This window comes from Bos indicus, chromosome 3 (genome assembly GCF_029378745.1).
Source record: "Bos indicus isolate NIAB-ARS_2022 breed Sahiwal x Tharparkar chromosome 3, NIAB-ARS_B.indTharparkar_mat_pri_1.0, whole genome shotgun sequence".
In the NCBI taxonomy this organism is placed as follows: Eukaryota; Metazoa; Chordata; class Mammalia; order Artiodactyla; family Bovidae; genus Bos; species Bos indicus.
In genome coordinates this window covers 33,730,553-33,743,487 of record NC_091762.1, presented here as the reverse complement: position 1 = coordinate 33,743,487, position 12,935 = coordinate 33,730,553, and the positions used below count along the sequence as shown (strand labels likewise).

At 49.5% G+C, this 12,935-nt stretch overlaps 1 long non-coding RNA gene across 2 annotated transcripts in view; it reads left to right on the top strand.

The window, feature by feature from the left end:
- LOC139182173 (uncharacterized) overlaps positions 1-12,935 on the top strand; it is a 29,251-nt gene that overhangs the window by 1,819 nt on the left and 14,497 nt on the right. For both annotated transcript variants that reach the window (XR_011565765.1, XR_011565764.1), the window contains exon 2: positions 3,331-3,529. This is a non-coding gene — a long non-coding RNA (uncharacterized lncRNA). The remainder of the gene's footprint in view (positions 1-3,330; positions 3,530-12,935) is intronic.

Here is a 12,935-nt window from a genome sequence, read left to right as displayed (position 1 = left end):
TAGAGTCCCTTTTGTCTGTGCATCTTGGCGAGTCCCTTGTTTAGAGCAGCACTGGCCCTGATATCTGGCCCGGAGGCTCTTGACTCTGAAAGGGTGAGACACTTCAGGGTAGAGACCCCCTCCAGGCCCAACAAATACTTTTAGGTCCGGTCTCCTGACTTTTAGCCTGGGATAATGGCCAAGGAACAGGTAGGGGCTGGGCTGGGACGTTTACTCTTTTTACTGGGAGTTGGAAAAACTTGGCCTTCAGCAAAAACACCTCCGTTATAGAGATCTCTTGTTTTCCTCCGGTCGAGGAGTCATTATTGTGTGGAAACAACTCTAATCTGGTAATGGGTGCTGGGGGCTGGGAGCTGGGTATGATAATTAGCTGTGAGGCCTTGAACTAGTCACTTACAGTTCTCATCTGGCTGTGGACATTGGACAGTCAGTCTTCTGAGTCTCTATATATTCCTGGTGAGTTTCAGAAGCAGAGGCAGGGGCAGAGAAGACAGCGGGGCTGTAGAGGCATCTCAGGACTGAACAGAGTCCAGCAGAGGTTACCTTGGGAGCAGGTGGAGGAGTTCCTAGAGGGTTTTGTGTTTGAACAACAGGCATGGAGTGAATGCCTTTTAATGGGCAAATAATCTGAAAGTGCCTAGAGACCGCCTGGAGAAGGGCTGTCTGCAGCTCAGACCTCGGGTGCTGTTGCCCCAGGCCTGCCACTTTAGAAGGACAAAGTAGGACCATGTCACCTAATAGCTGGGTCTCCCTAGCCAAAAGGAAACCCAGGACTAGGGCAGTAGCTTAGAATTTCTTAAAAGTGAAACAACCTCCACCTTACCTAAGATCTGGGAAGAAATACCTGTGGGCCGTAGGACCCCTGCTCACTTTTGTAGATTGAGGAGTCCCTAGTTCTGGGTCACACAGTTTTTTATTTTCACTGCCTCCAGAGATTAGCAAGAAGGATGGGGAGTTGAACATCATTTGTATTTCATTTGAATTCTCAATTTTTAAAGGAATCCAAGGGGCCTGGTGTGAACACCTCCCTCTTCCGCTGGGGGCTTAGAGGGGGTTTCTTGGCTGTCCTCAGCCAGAGTTGGGCTGTAAATCAAGGGCAAACAGGAACCAGAAGCCTTGCATCTCACAAGTAGTCATTAAGCCATTATTAAACATACCATAACTTCTCTGAAGCCTTATTGGTTTAAACACCACATTGGAGGCATTATGGCCATTAGGGCCCCTAATCACAGACTGCAGACTGGAATAGTGAGATGGGAGCACCTGGAGCTGCTATTTCCAGCCAAGAGGGAGGCTTAGCTTGGAATTAAGCTTCCTCTTTGGCCTTACCAGGGGCATCCATTCTCTAGGATCCAGTGGATCCCAGCTCTGGGCAGCCAACTTGTATTGATCACTTTTGCCCATTCATAGGGGTTTTTCAATAGATATTGAGTTAGTAAATCAACTTACCTCAATTTAGAAAATAATAGTTATTGGGTTAGAGCTGTAGATATTGTTGACTTTTTTCAGGAGCATGTTAATGTCAATTCAGGACACCTTTTCTGTTCAACAAAGTAGTCAAGTGGCTTACTGTGGAAGATGAAAGTATGACAGAAAAATATCATCAACAGTCTAAACAGGGCAGCCAAACTTAAGTGCCAAGTGTTTTGCCTCCAATGATAACCTTTCTGAACCTCAGTTTACTCATCATGAAAGTGGGCCCTACCCATGAACAAGGAAAATTTGAGGAACACTTATTTGATGGATGTGATGAACTGTGTTCATTTAAGAGATTTTTATTATCATTAAGAGATCCAGAAACTGCTGCCAGATTTCTGGGCTACATCACTGAATTGGTAGAAGGCTCCATGACCTCAGATGGAAGGTTCTATAATTGGGGGCTGAGCAGAGAGACCTAGGGACCCACCCTGTTTTCCAAACCCAGAAATTCCTTCTGCCTTTCTCCCCCTCTTTGAACAGAACCAATTTCCATGCTGAGATGGTGTTCCCAATTGAACCGAGGTGGCAGGAAATCCCAGATTCCATTTAAGGTGGGTCAGGTAGATAGGGTTGCCCCTCTGGCAGGGTTTTCTTCCAGGACCATGCAAAACAGTTCTTAAAGGGCCCCTTCCTGCCCCCTCTTAGACACCACTAGTGCACACTCATCTTTATCCATATGTGGTCTGGCCAGTTTGATGGGGCAGGAGCAGAGAAAAAACAAAAATGCAACCTCAGAGTTTCAAGGTTTTCTTTCTTAGGAGAGCTGAGAAATCATGAAGTATCATAGGGGACCTAATTTTACAAATAAAAACAATAGCTAACACAGGTAGCGTCATGTAGCATGCCAGGCACTGTCTAACGTATTCTCTGTCTATTGATTTACTTGACCCTCACAACAACCCCAGGAAGGAGACAATTATTATCCGTATTATCAGAGAGAGACTGAGGCCACAGAAGGCTGCCATTTGTCCAATGTGGATATCAGTGGCAGATCAAAAATTTATGCTCAGGTCCATGGTTCCCACCAGCTATCTCATAGTTGTTCTTCAGCTAACATACCAAAACTGGAACCATTAGATGCACATCTCCTTCTCCCAAGGGAAGGTCAGGACTTCTTTTTTTTTAATGGATTTTTTTTTGGCTGCGCTGGGTCTTATTCACGGCACACAGGCTTTCTCTAGTTGCAGCGCACAGTCTTCTCTTGTGGCACGTGGGCTTCTCTAGTTGTGGTGCTCAGGCTCTGTAGTTGTCACATGTGGGCTAGTTGCCCTGCAGCACTTGGGATCTTAAGTCCCCCAACCAGAGATCAGACCTGCATCCCCTGCATTAGAACGTGGATTCTTAACCACTGGACCACCAGGGAGGTCTCAGAACTTCTTCCTGATGCAATTTGAGGCCAAAGTGGATGGGAACAGAGTTGGTCCAAGATGGAGCCATACTGCTGCCTTTCTGATCACCAAATGACAGTTGGGACAGTTTAGGTGGAGGGGGGTTTCTGCTAAGCTGAGACCAAATGAAACAGCGTCTAACACCTGAGAGGTTTTATGACCCACCAACACAGCCAGATGTGGGGCAGAGTTTTAAGAGAATTTGTGAGTTCATCATTCGTGCTGTTTAATAACCAGTTGAATTACAATAGCATTTTGTCACTGACAGAGTGTCCAGAGACTCAGTGAGATAAGCTGAAAGGATGATCCAGATAATTCTGGGTCCTATCATTAAAAAAAGAAAGAAAAGAAAAATCACTCCACTTGCTGAGAAAAACTACTTTTAAAATGGACATGATGCTTAGTGGCTGTTTCTAGGCAACTGTTTTACACTGGCTGATTGTTTCATTCATTGATTTAATAGGAGGACCTACTTTGTGACAGGCATTTGCTGGCAGTGGGATACAGCAGAGAGCAAGACAGACGTGACCCCTGCCACATGTCAACTTTGCTGGAATGGAAATGTCTCCTCCACAATGGAAAAAAAAAAATCATTTGGATGTGAATCAAAATGGAATCTGGTCTCCAGAGCAGAACTCCTGGCCTCTAGCCTCAACTTTAAGGTTGGTTCTTGAATTGAACATTGGTCCCAACTTCAGCTTTCTTTCTCTTTTTGACTGCCCTGCGCCTATGCCGCACGAAGGTGAATGCGCCCCTTTATCTCCCAGGGGATGTCCAAGAGCAGTCAGAACAACAGGACAGATGGAACCTCAGATCTGACATTTCTTTGACATATAAAACTTCCTTCCAGACAGGAAAAACTCAGTTGCTTTTTCTTTTTTTTCTTTGAAGGCAAGACAGTCAATATTACTCTTGTCCTGTTTAGACTTTGAAATCCTAAATTGATCCCTATGAAAATTCTGGGATGGGGAGCCCACGTAGATTGTTTCTCATTAGTGACATTCTTCCTGGAAGGTCAGACTAAGGAATGGTAAATAAACCTTTAGATCCGGTACTTCCCCCTCACCCATGATATTTTAAAAAAAGAAAAGAAGTGGGGTGGGGGAAGCAGCAGCTTTGTGCTGTAGATATCCAGGATCCTTGGCTGTCATTCTGACAACCCAAGCTGAAGTCTATGCTTTGGGATAAAATTTCTGGAAAGTTAGGGAGCTACTTTTTTCTCTTCTATTGATTTGATCTCTTTCAATGGGAGAACTCAAGTTTCATCCCCAGAAGAAGGAGGGGAGTGAGTCTATAGTTCAGCTTTTCTGGAATGAATGAGTTCACAGAGATGTTTCTTGAGCCTGAGTCCCCCCCACCCCAAACTTGTATTTCTCTGCTCATTTTCTCCACCCACCCTCCTCGGGTCGGGCTAGTATGGGGGCAGGGGCCAGAGAGGCAGAGCTTCATCTGGGATGTGGCAGTGCCCTGCAGGCCAGGTTTGCCCTGACATCTGCCTTGGTGTTACAGTAAATGTGTTCTGTGGCAAGTGCTGGCTTGGACCAAGAGAAGTCATTTTGTGGGAGAGTTTTTCATGAACTCTTTCTTGGTGTGAAACAGAAGGGGGCTGGTTTAGACCTCTTGGCAGACTTTGATGAATTGATTTTATTCATTTGTTTGTTCATCAGGCATTTATTGAATGCCTGCCATGTGCCAGAGAGGGGGGGGGGCACGCAGTGGGAATAGACTCAGAGATGCAGACTGTTTATTCTCAGGGCTTTTCCACTCTAGCAGGAGAGACACAGAGCAACAGGCAGGTATCCAGCAGGGCATGTTGTTCTGAGGCAAGAAAGCACAGGGGGCTGTAGGGGCCATGAGATGGGCACCGCCTTGGGCTGGAGGCAGCTGCCATGGAACACTTCCAGGATGAATCTCGAAAGTTGAATGAGGGTCAGCCAGAGGAAGGTGTATGGAGGTGGCAGGGAGGGAAGGCATTCCAGAAAGACAGCCCAGAGGTGAGAAAGAGGAAGCCAAGTTTGGGGAACTTAGATTTGTTGAATATTGCTGGAGCCTAGGCAAGAAGAGAGTTTGGGGAAGGGTGGGAGGAAGACAGACAAAGGTGGAGAAGTCCACAGGAGTCAAGGGAAGCTCTAGGGGGAAGGCAGGCTGGTTCCACAGGTGTCCACCCCCAGCATCTGCCAAGCCCAGCTCCAAGCACTGGATTTGCTAGTGGGAGCCATGGAGGGGGGAGCCTCAGGCCTGAGAAGTCTCCCTAGGCTAAGTGGGAAGCCACACCCAGAGGGCGGATATGAAGAAAACAGGAAAACAACTGCAACAAAAAGCACATCTGCTCGCCCGAGCCATGAGGTGGAGAGCTGCGCGCAGGAGCTGTGGGATGTGGGCGGGCGGGTGGTCTGCAGGGCCTCTCGGGGCCAGGCTCTTACCGGGAATGCTGGTCAGGGCACCTCTTGAACTCATTTCAGCAGGAAATCCATTGGTTCCAGAGTGTAGATTCCAGATTTGTTATTTTACAGGGCTAACAAGTATGTAATTATCACATTTGGGGCCCTTCAAAGGAAATGCAAACACACACCACTGAACCCCCTTAGAAATGTGCGTGGGACCCACCCCAGAGTTCTGGATGGAGCTCACCACCATGTCGCACAGAAGTACACTCCAGCCCAGGGTCTCCTCCTTTGTTGGTGGAAGAGAATACGAAGACAGGGCCTAAACCTCATAAGAGACTGGGAGAAAAGCAAGTGAAGAGGGTGGAAGGGCTCTACCGGCCTCTTCTGAAGTCTCTTGAGAAGCAGAGGGAGCGGGATGGATTGTAATAGTAGGATCCACCACTCATAGGTCACCTACAATGTTCTGGTCAAACACCATCTCATATCTTCTTTATTATGTTATAAGGTGGATATTAATATTCCCATTTTACAGAATGGAGAAGCTGAGATTGGTTTGTATATTAGTTATCTAAGGCTGCATAAGAAATCACCCCAAAACTTAGTGGCTTAAAATAGCAATGGTCGGTGATTGTGGGTCAGAGATTCAGGAGCACCTTGGCTGAATGGTCTGTCTCAGGGGTACCTCAGGACCCCAAATCAGACAGTGGTCATTCTATGGAGGATTTGCTTCCAAGGTGGCCCTCTCACATCACTGGCAGGTTGGTGTTGACTGTTCATGAAGGCCTGAATTCTTCCCCAAGTGGGCCTTTTCATGGAGCTGCTGCAAGCAGCCCTCAAAACCTGGCAGCTGGCTTGTCCCACAGAGAATGAGCCAAAAGACCAAGGTGGAAACTGAGGTGCTATTTATGACCCAGCCTCAGAACTCACACAGCATTACTGCTGCCATATTTTACTGGGCACACAAGTCAGTCCTGAGTTTGTATAGGAGAGAATTCCACCATGTGGCTCCTTGGCCACTGTTGGGGCTGCACCCATGGGTTAAAAAGGGGACCTGATGAGGGGTGGGGGTATTATATTACTTATGGCTGATTAGCATTGTTGTATGGCAGAAACCGGACTTCCCTCGTGGCTCAGACAGTAAAGCTTCTGCCTACAATGTGGGAGACCCGGTTTCAATCCCTGGGTGGGGAAGATCCCCTGGAGAGGAAATGGCAACCCACTCCAGTATTCTTGCCTGGAAAATCCCATGGATGGAGGAGTCTGGTAGGCTACAGTCCATGGGGTCGCAAAGAGTCGGACATGACTGAGTGACTTCACTTTTACTTTCATGGCAGAAACCAACACAACATTCTAAAGCAATTATCTTCCAATTTAAAAAAAAGAAGGGGACCTGAAGGGGCATGACAGGGTGCCTGGAAAGCAAGTGGCAAAGCCCACTGGGCAGAGAGAGCCACATTGCCTGTCCTGAGGGAGACAGGGGAGATCCCCAAATGGGACAATACATGTTTTGTGTACCCCAAGTGTTCAGCTGTCACAGGAGGCAAACTCCTAGGGGGCTCACTCAGTACAGTGAGCTGATCTCAGGCTCCATGGGGGCTCTTTGTTCACATGGGTGAAGGAAGGAAGCAGACTCACCTTTAACGTGAGAGGAGAATTCACTTTCCCTGTTTGCCTTGCTGTCAGTTGGGCAGAGGAACTCTGGTCTTATACCTTGCGCTGAGTGACAGGGAGAAAGATGGTGTTGAGAGCCGATTGTGAGGTAGGTCTGAACCAGGGAGGTCTACATTTTAAAATTTCATATAATCTTCTCCAGAGGTAGCTATTATTATTTCTACTTCACAGATGAGACTACAAAACTCACAGAAATGAAGTAAGTTGGCCAAGGTGTCACATACTTCCTAAATGACAGAACCAAGCAGGTAGCCTGGTCAGCCTGTACCATCTCCAACAGGTGTGCTACCTGAGTCTTGGCAGACAGGCCAGGGCTGCATCTGCCCCCAGCCACTCTGAATCTGAGTGTTCAGTGAGGCAGATACTGTGCTGGGCACAAGTGCGGGAGGCAGATGCAGCCGCACTCCAAGCCTGGGTAGATCCTTCTTATGGAATTTTTTCTCCTGGGGAGACAAGATTTGGACACGTGAACAATATTCAGTTCTCCAAGATGACCACTAAGGGTGAGCCAGGTTGAGGAACAGATGTAGCAGGGAGGGGCTGGTGCCCTCTGAGGCCACTTCCAGGTGCAGAAGGACGCCACTGGGCAGTCATGAGCACATCAGCACTGAGCCCTGGACTCCCAACCGCACACCTTGAGAACCCGCACACAGGACCATTCCCCCCTTGCAGGGAATCCTGGGAGATCTCTGAGCAGCCTGAGAAAATGGGAGGGTCCGGGAAACTGTGGGCTGATGGAGAAGGGGGCACATAGCTGCTGAGTCTGGGTCAAGTGAGTAGGCATTTCCAGGCACAAGGAGCTCAGCTGCCCCCCGAAGGGGCTTTGTGAAGGAGTAATAGACATGACAACACCTAGGCTGGGTGGGACCAGGTGGCACATGTGGAATACAGAGCCTACTTTCTTTTGGGCAGCAGGGAGAGTATGGAGAGGCACTTGGAGCAGGGCCTGACCCATCGTAAGTGATCAGTGTGTTAATATTATTATTGTTGTTATTTAGTGGGAGAATGAGAGGTGTGCTTTAGGAATATAATTTTGGTAGCTTGAGCAGAATAAAAATAGTAATGGTGGTATCTGGCTCCCCAGGTGGCTCTAGTGGTAAAGAACCCACTTGCCAATGCAGGAGACGTAAGAGATGCAGGTTCGATCCCTGGGTTGGGAAGAGCCCCTGGAGGAGGAAATGGAAACCCACTCCAGTATTCTTGCCTGGAGAATCCCACGGACAGAGGAGCCCGGTAGTCTACAGTCCATAGGGTCACAAAGAGTCGGATTGAAGCGACTGAGCATGCATGCACAATGATGGTACCTAAAGTTTATTAAGCACTTACGATGGGCCACTTCTTTTTTTAAAAAAATATTTATTTATTTGGCTGCATCGGGTCTTAGTTGTGGCATGCAGGCTCTTTCTTTGAGGTGCATAGACTCTCTAGTTGTGGCACTTAGGCTCCAGAGCATGGGCTCAATAGTTGTGGCACACGGGCTTAGTTGCTCCGTGGCATGTGGGATCTTTGTTCCCTGACCAGGGATTGAACCCGTGTCCCGTGTATTGTAAGGCAGATTCTTAACCACTGGACCACCAGGGAAGCCCTGGGCCAGTTATTTTAAGTACATTATCGAATTCTTTGTGAGGGAGGTAGCATTATTTCCCCAGGGACATGGGAGAAGGGGACAAGACAGTGTATAGGACAGTAGTCCAGGCACGAGGTATCAAAGATGTGACAGGATGTGGCCGAGGAAATGAAGAGGGACGGCTGAAAGTGAAAAGCCAAAGTGTTAGTCGCTCAGTCGTGTTTGACTTTGTGTGATCCCAGGGAGTATAGCCCGCCTGGCTCCGCTGTCCATGGGATTCTCCAGGCAAGAGTACTGGAGTGGGTAGCCATTCTTTTCTCCAGGGGATCTTCCTAACCGAGGGACTGAACCCAGGTCTCCTGCAATGCAGGCAGATTCTTTACCATCTGAACCACCATGGAGGAATGACTGAAGGGAAGAGGTATTAATATTTAGTGGGAAGGAATGACCAGACTTATTGCCACATTGGGGGTGGGGTGTATGATGACCTGCAGCCCAGAAAACAGGGGCTGCAGAGACCAGGCACAGAGGCATGGCTTCAGAGGACATTTTGAACCCTAAGCCAGATTTCCATTGTGAAAGGGGTTCTTCACTTAGCATATATTGTCAACTGTAAAGCCAGGGCATCTACAAAGTTCCTGTTGGAATTTGGGGAGATCCTTAAGAGGCAGAGCAGGGAGGGCACCAAGTGAACTTCCAGGCTCTGGAAGCGCATGATCAGTGCCATCCTGGTGACAGCACAGGGCATACCAGGTGCTGAGTGGGCCCTCTTGCTCTTCAGATAGCCCTGGCTGGAAGGCCTCAGGTAGGTGGGGGGCTATAGGTAGGGAGCCCAGCCCTGGAGTAGGCGTGATTTCTGGGAAGCCAGCAGGATGCTTGGAGTCTAGGGACAGGGGGAAGAGCAGCAAGGACCTCATTCTGAGTCAGCCTATGGGAGGTATGATACCTTTGTCCCTTTAAGTGGGTGGAGAGGGTCCGAGTCCTCAGCTGCAGGGGAGGTGTGTCCTTCCACAGAGCTCCCAAACTTTGGGATTGAGATGACAGCAATGATTTTAGCAGAAGCTTTGTCCTTTGGGGGTGAGGGTGCCATGGCAGGCCTGGGGAAGGGGCGACTGGGGTGGGGCGCAGGGCTGTTAGTCTGCTGTGGGCTTCTGAGGCTCTGCTGGTGGAGTATGAGTGTAGCCCATGCATGTGCGGAGTATATGTGGCTGGGTCTCCTGATTCAGGAAGATGCCTCTGAGCCCTGCGGCTGCTTTGGGGGCCCCTTGCAGCATGAGTAGGCAGGCCCTGAATTTTGTGGGGTCCTCTCAGGGGAGGATATATATAACCACACACAGACCCCAGGGCGTCTGGGAAAGGCAGTTCTGTAGGCACATTCACACCAGATCCATTGGACAAAGAGACCGGATATTTTGCTGTTTGATAAACTTCGTAAAACAGTGGAGCTGAGTGATTTTGCTGCTGCCTGAATGGAAGTATTCTAAGAACCCATGCCAAGAAGATAAATAAGGCTGTGGCTCCAGGAGGGGAGCTGAAACAAATGTGCAGCGGAGAGGTACATCAAAGTAAAACTAGCTCTCCTGACGACCCAGCTCTGCGTGTGACGGAGCGTGTGCGTGTGCGCGGGTGTGTGGCGGACCAAGTGTTTGGCAGACACTAGGCTACATCGAGGGGCCTGAAGATGTACCCTGGGCTCTTGCCAGCCCCTCTGACGGCAGCCCTGTACACAATAGGCCTGCTTGACATTTAAGTAGGATTAGGCCCAGCCCTGCTTGGTACAAAGGGAAAGCAGTGTTAGCCACTGCTGGAGATTCAGGCCCTACAGCCAGCCAGCTGGGGTTAATTCAGACTGGAATATGTGTAGTGAGAGGACTGGGATCCTTCAGTGGGCAGGGGCCTCAGTCCCTATTGGCCAGTGAAAGATTTATTCTGCACTGATGACAGGGGGTACAAGCTCGAGGGTAAAAACATCAGCCCCTCTCATATGTGGCTCCAGACTCCTCAGGGCTTGATGGGGCAGACACAGGAGCCTGGAGATGGAAGAGTGTGTTAGATCTAGATGGAAGTTTACATATCATCTAGTCCAGAGGTTCTCAAAGTATGGATCTCAGGCTAACAGCAGTAACATCTAGGAACTTGTGAAACAGGCAGATTGTTGGTGCTCCCCGAGACCTACTAAGTCAGAAACTCTTGGGGTAGGGCCAGCAGTTTTTAATTTTTTTTTTTTTTTTTCCGGTGATATCGATGCCATCTAAAGCTTGAGAATCACCAGTGTACGTCTAGGCTGTCACCTTCATTTACACAGGAGGGAACTGAGGCCTAAAGACGGAACCTGTGCCAGGAGCAGAGAGCCAATTAGGACACGACCGTTTTCCCCCTCACCCATATGGTCTCAGCTATTTATTTTACATACAACACAGGGGGATTTTAATAAGTTTTTTTCTTAGAGGCAATTGTTATGTGTTTATGTATTTTCCATTTGTTAATAAACTATTTAGATCAGCAGTGTCGCTGGGGCCCAAACCATGGAGTTATTGGTTGTAAAGCTTGGGCTCCGGGAAGTGGACTCTCCTTCCAGTTCGGCCCCAAGTCCAGGCAGCCGAGTCCTGTTCCTGCTGCTGCCCTCAGGGTACCGGCACCTTCTTCCCCCCGTCTGTCCCCAGTTGCTCGCTCTGTAAATGCACCACCAGCCCCACAGCCTCCCTCTGCATCTGGATGTTTTGGTCCATAATCCCTCCCTCAATTTGCTGGGCCAAGCGAGGGTGGACGTGGCGGGATTAGTTTCACCCACTGGCCGCCTCTGCCTTCCTGAGAAGACCTGCCTCTCCTTCCGGCGCTCACTGTGGGCCCAGCATGTTTCCAATATTGCATCAGTGTTTTCCCCAACGGAGTAACGCTTTAATGGGGCAGATTTGTTCTCTGTACGGGAAACATGTGGGCCCTTGTCAGATGCTGTGGAGCGAGTTGCCCTCCACCTCAGCCATCTGAGGTCACCTCTCGGGGGCTCCCGTCCCTGAGCCCTGAGAAGGGCAGTTTCCTAGATCTGGTGGTATGAGGACGGGACTTTGGGGTGAGTAACTCTTCTAAAAGAGCAGAACCTGGGAAATTCAGACAAGAATTCAGTTGTGGTCTGAATTTCCTAGCAAAAGAGGAAGGAAACAGTTTGCTTTGTCTGATGTAAACTGGACCTTACTGAAGGATCTTAAGTGGGAGTGGGGTGGGATAGGAAGAGAGTAGCCCACTCCCTCCTCTAAAGGCCTAGATGGTGACAGTTGGCAAGAGGGTGAGGGGAGAAAGCCTAGGGCAGAGCAGAGTCTCTGGCCCCAAACCTTAATAATCTAAGTCCCTGTCCTCCTGGGAACTTTCTTCTTCTGAGCCTGGGATTCTTTCCGGAGCCCTGAAATCTCTAAAGCTGGCGTTTCTCACCTTCAGGGAGCTGTGACACCCTGGGATGTTTTATTTAATCCATCAGCCTTCTCGTCTGCTTTTCCTGCCAATTGGGGGGTCCATAACCTGCAGTTAAATAATTAAAGTTAATTAAAGGTTTATTTCATTTTGAGCATTTCACAAAGCCCTGGAGATAATTGGAGTTTCCCTCCAGTGTTGCAAAACCAGGTTTGGAAATCTCAGATGGAGAGGACATTGGGTAACGGATGATGGAGACAAAGGAGGAGAAAAGAGAGAAAGAGGTGGGGGTGGGGGGAGGCATGGAGAGAGACAGAACCTTTTGTTTCTACTGGGTCTCCTGTCTGGGCTAGAGGACTCTAGTCGGTTTAACAGAGTGATTCAGACCCCAAATGGTTGGTTCCGTTCTGATGTACCGGAACAGAGCCAGAAAAAGTCACAGCCGAAGAGAGACGGAGACAGAGAGGCTCCCAGGGTCCTCCGCCCAGCCGCTGACAGTATCATCCCAGAAAGAGACCTCTATTCTTGACTCCTTGGCCCCCCCCCCCCAATCCCTCCAACGCCCCCAACCACAAGGATTTGAGGGAAGCCCCTCTTTACAAATGCGAAGTCTGCTGATTTGAATTAGGCTCCTGAAAACTCGCCTCCTGCCCCCGGAAGATTTATTTTATTAAGTGGTCCACACCTGAAAGTAATTGAGCCTCTCGGCATGGGTACAGAGGCTGCGGAGGGAGACCGGAGTTGCGGCGGCGGCTCCCAGTTACTCCCGGTCTCCGCGCTCTGCGCCCCTCCGAGCCTTGGTCTCTCCGCGGCGTCTCAATTCTGCTCGGCCTTCCGCGCCGGCGTTGCTGATGGAGAGAGCGGTCTGGCCTGCGAGTGGGGGACGGAGGGATACGTGGGGCGATCGGGAATTGCATGTGGATGTGGGTAGGTGGATACGTCCAGCGTTCCTCTCGCATCGCCATGTCACCTCTGGGCCCGCCGACCTCTGTGCTCGTCCAGCCGACCACGGTGCCCGCCCTGTCGACCCCGGTGCCC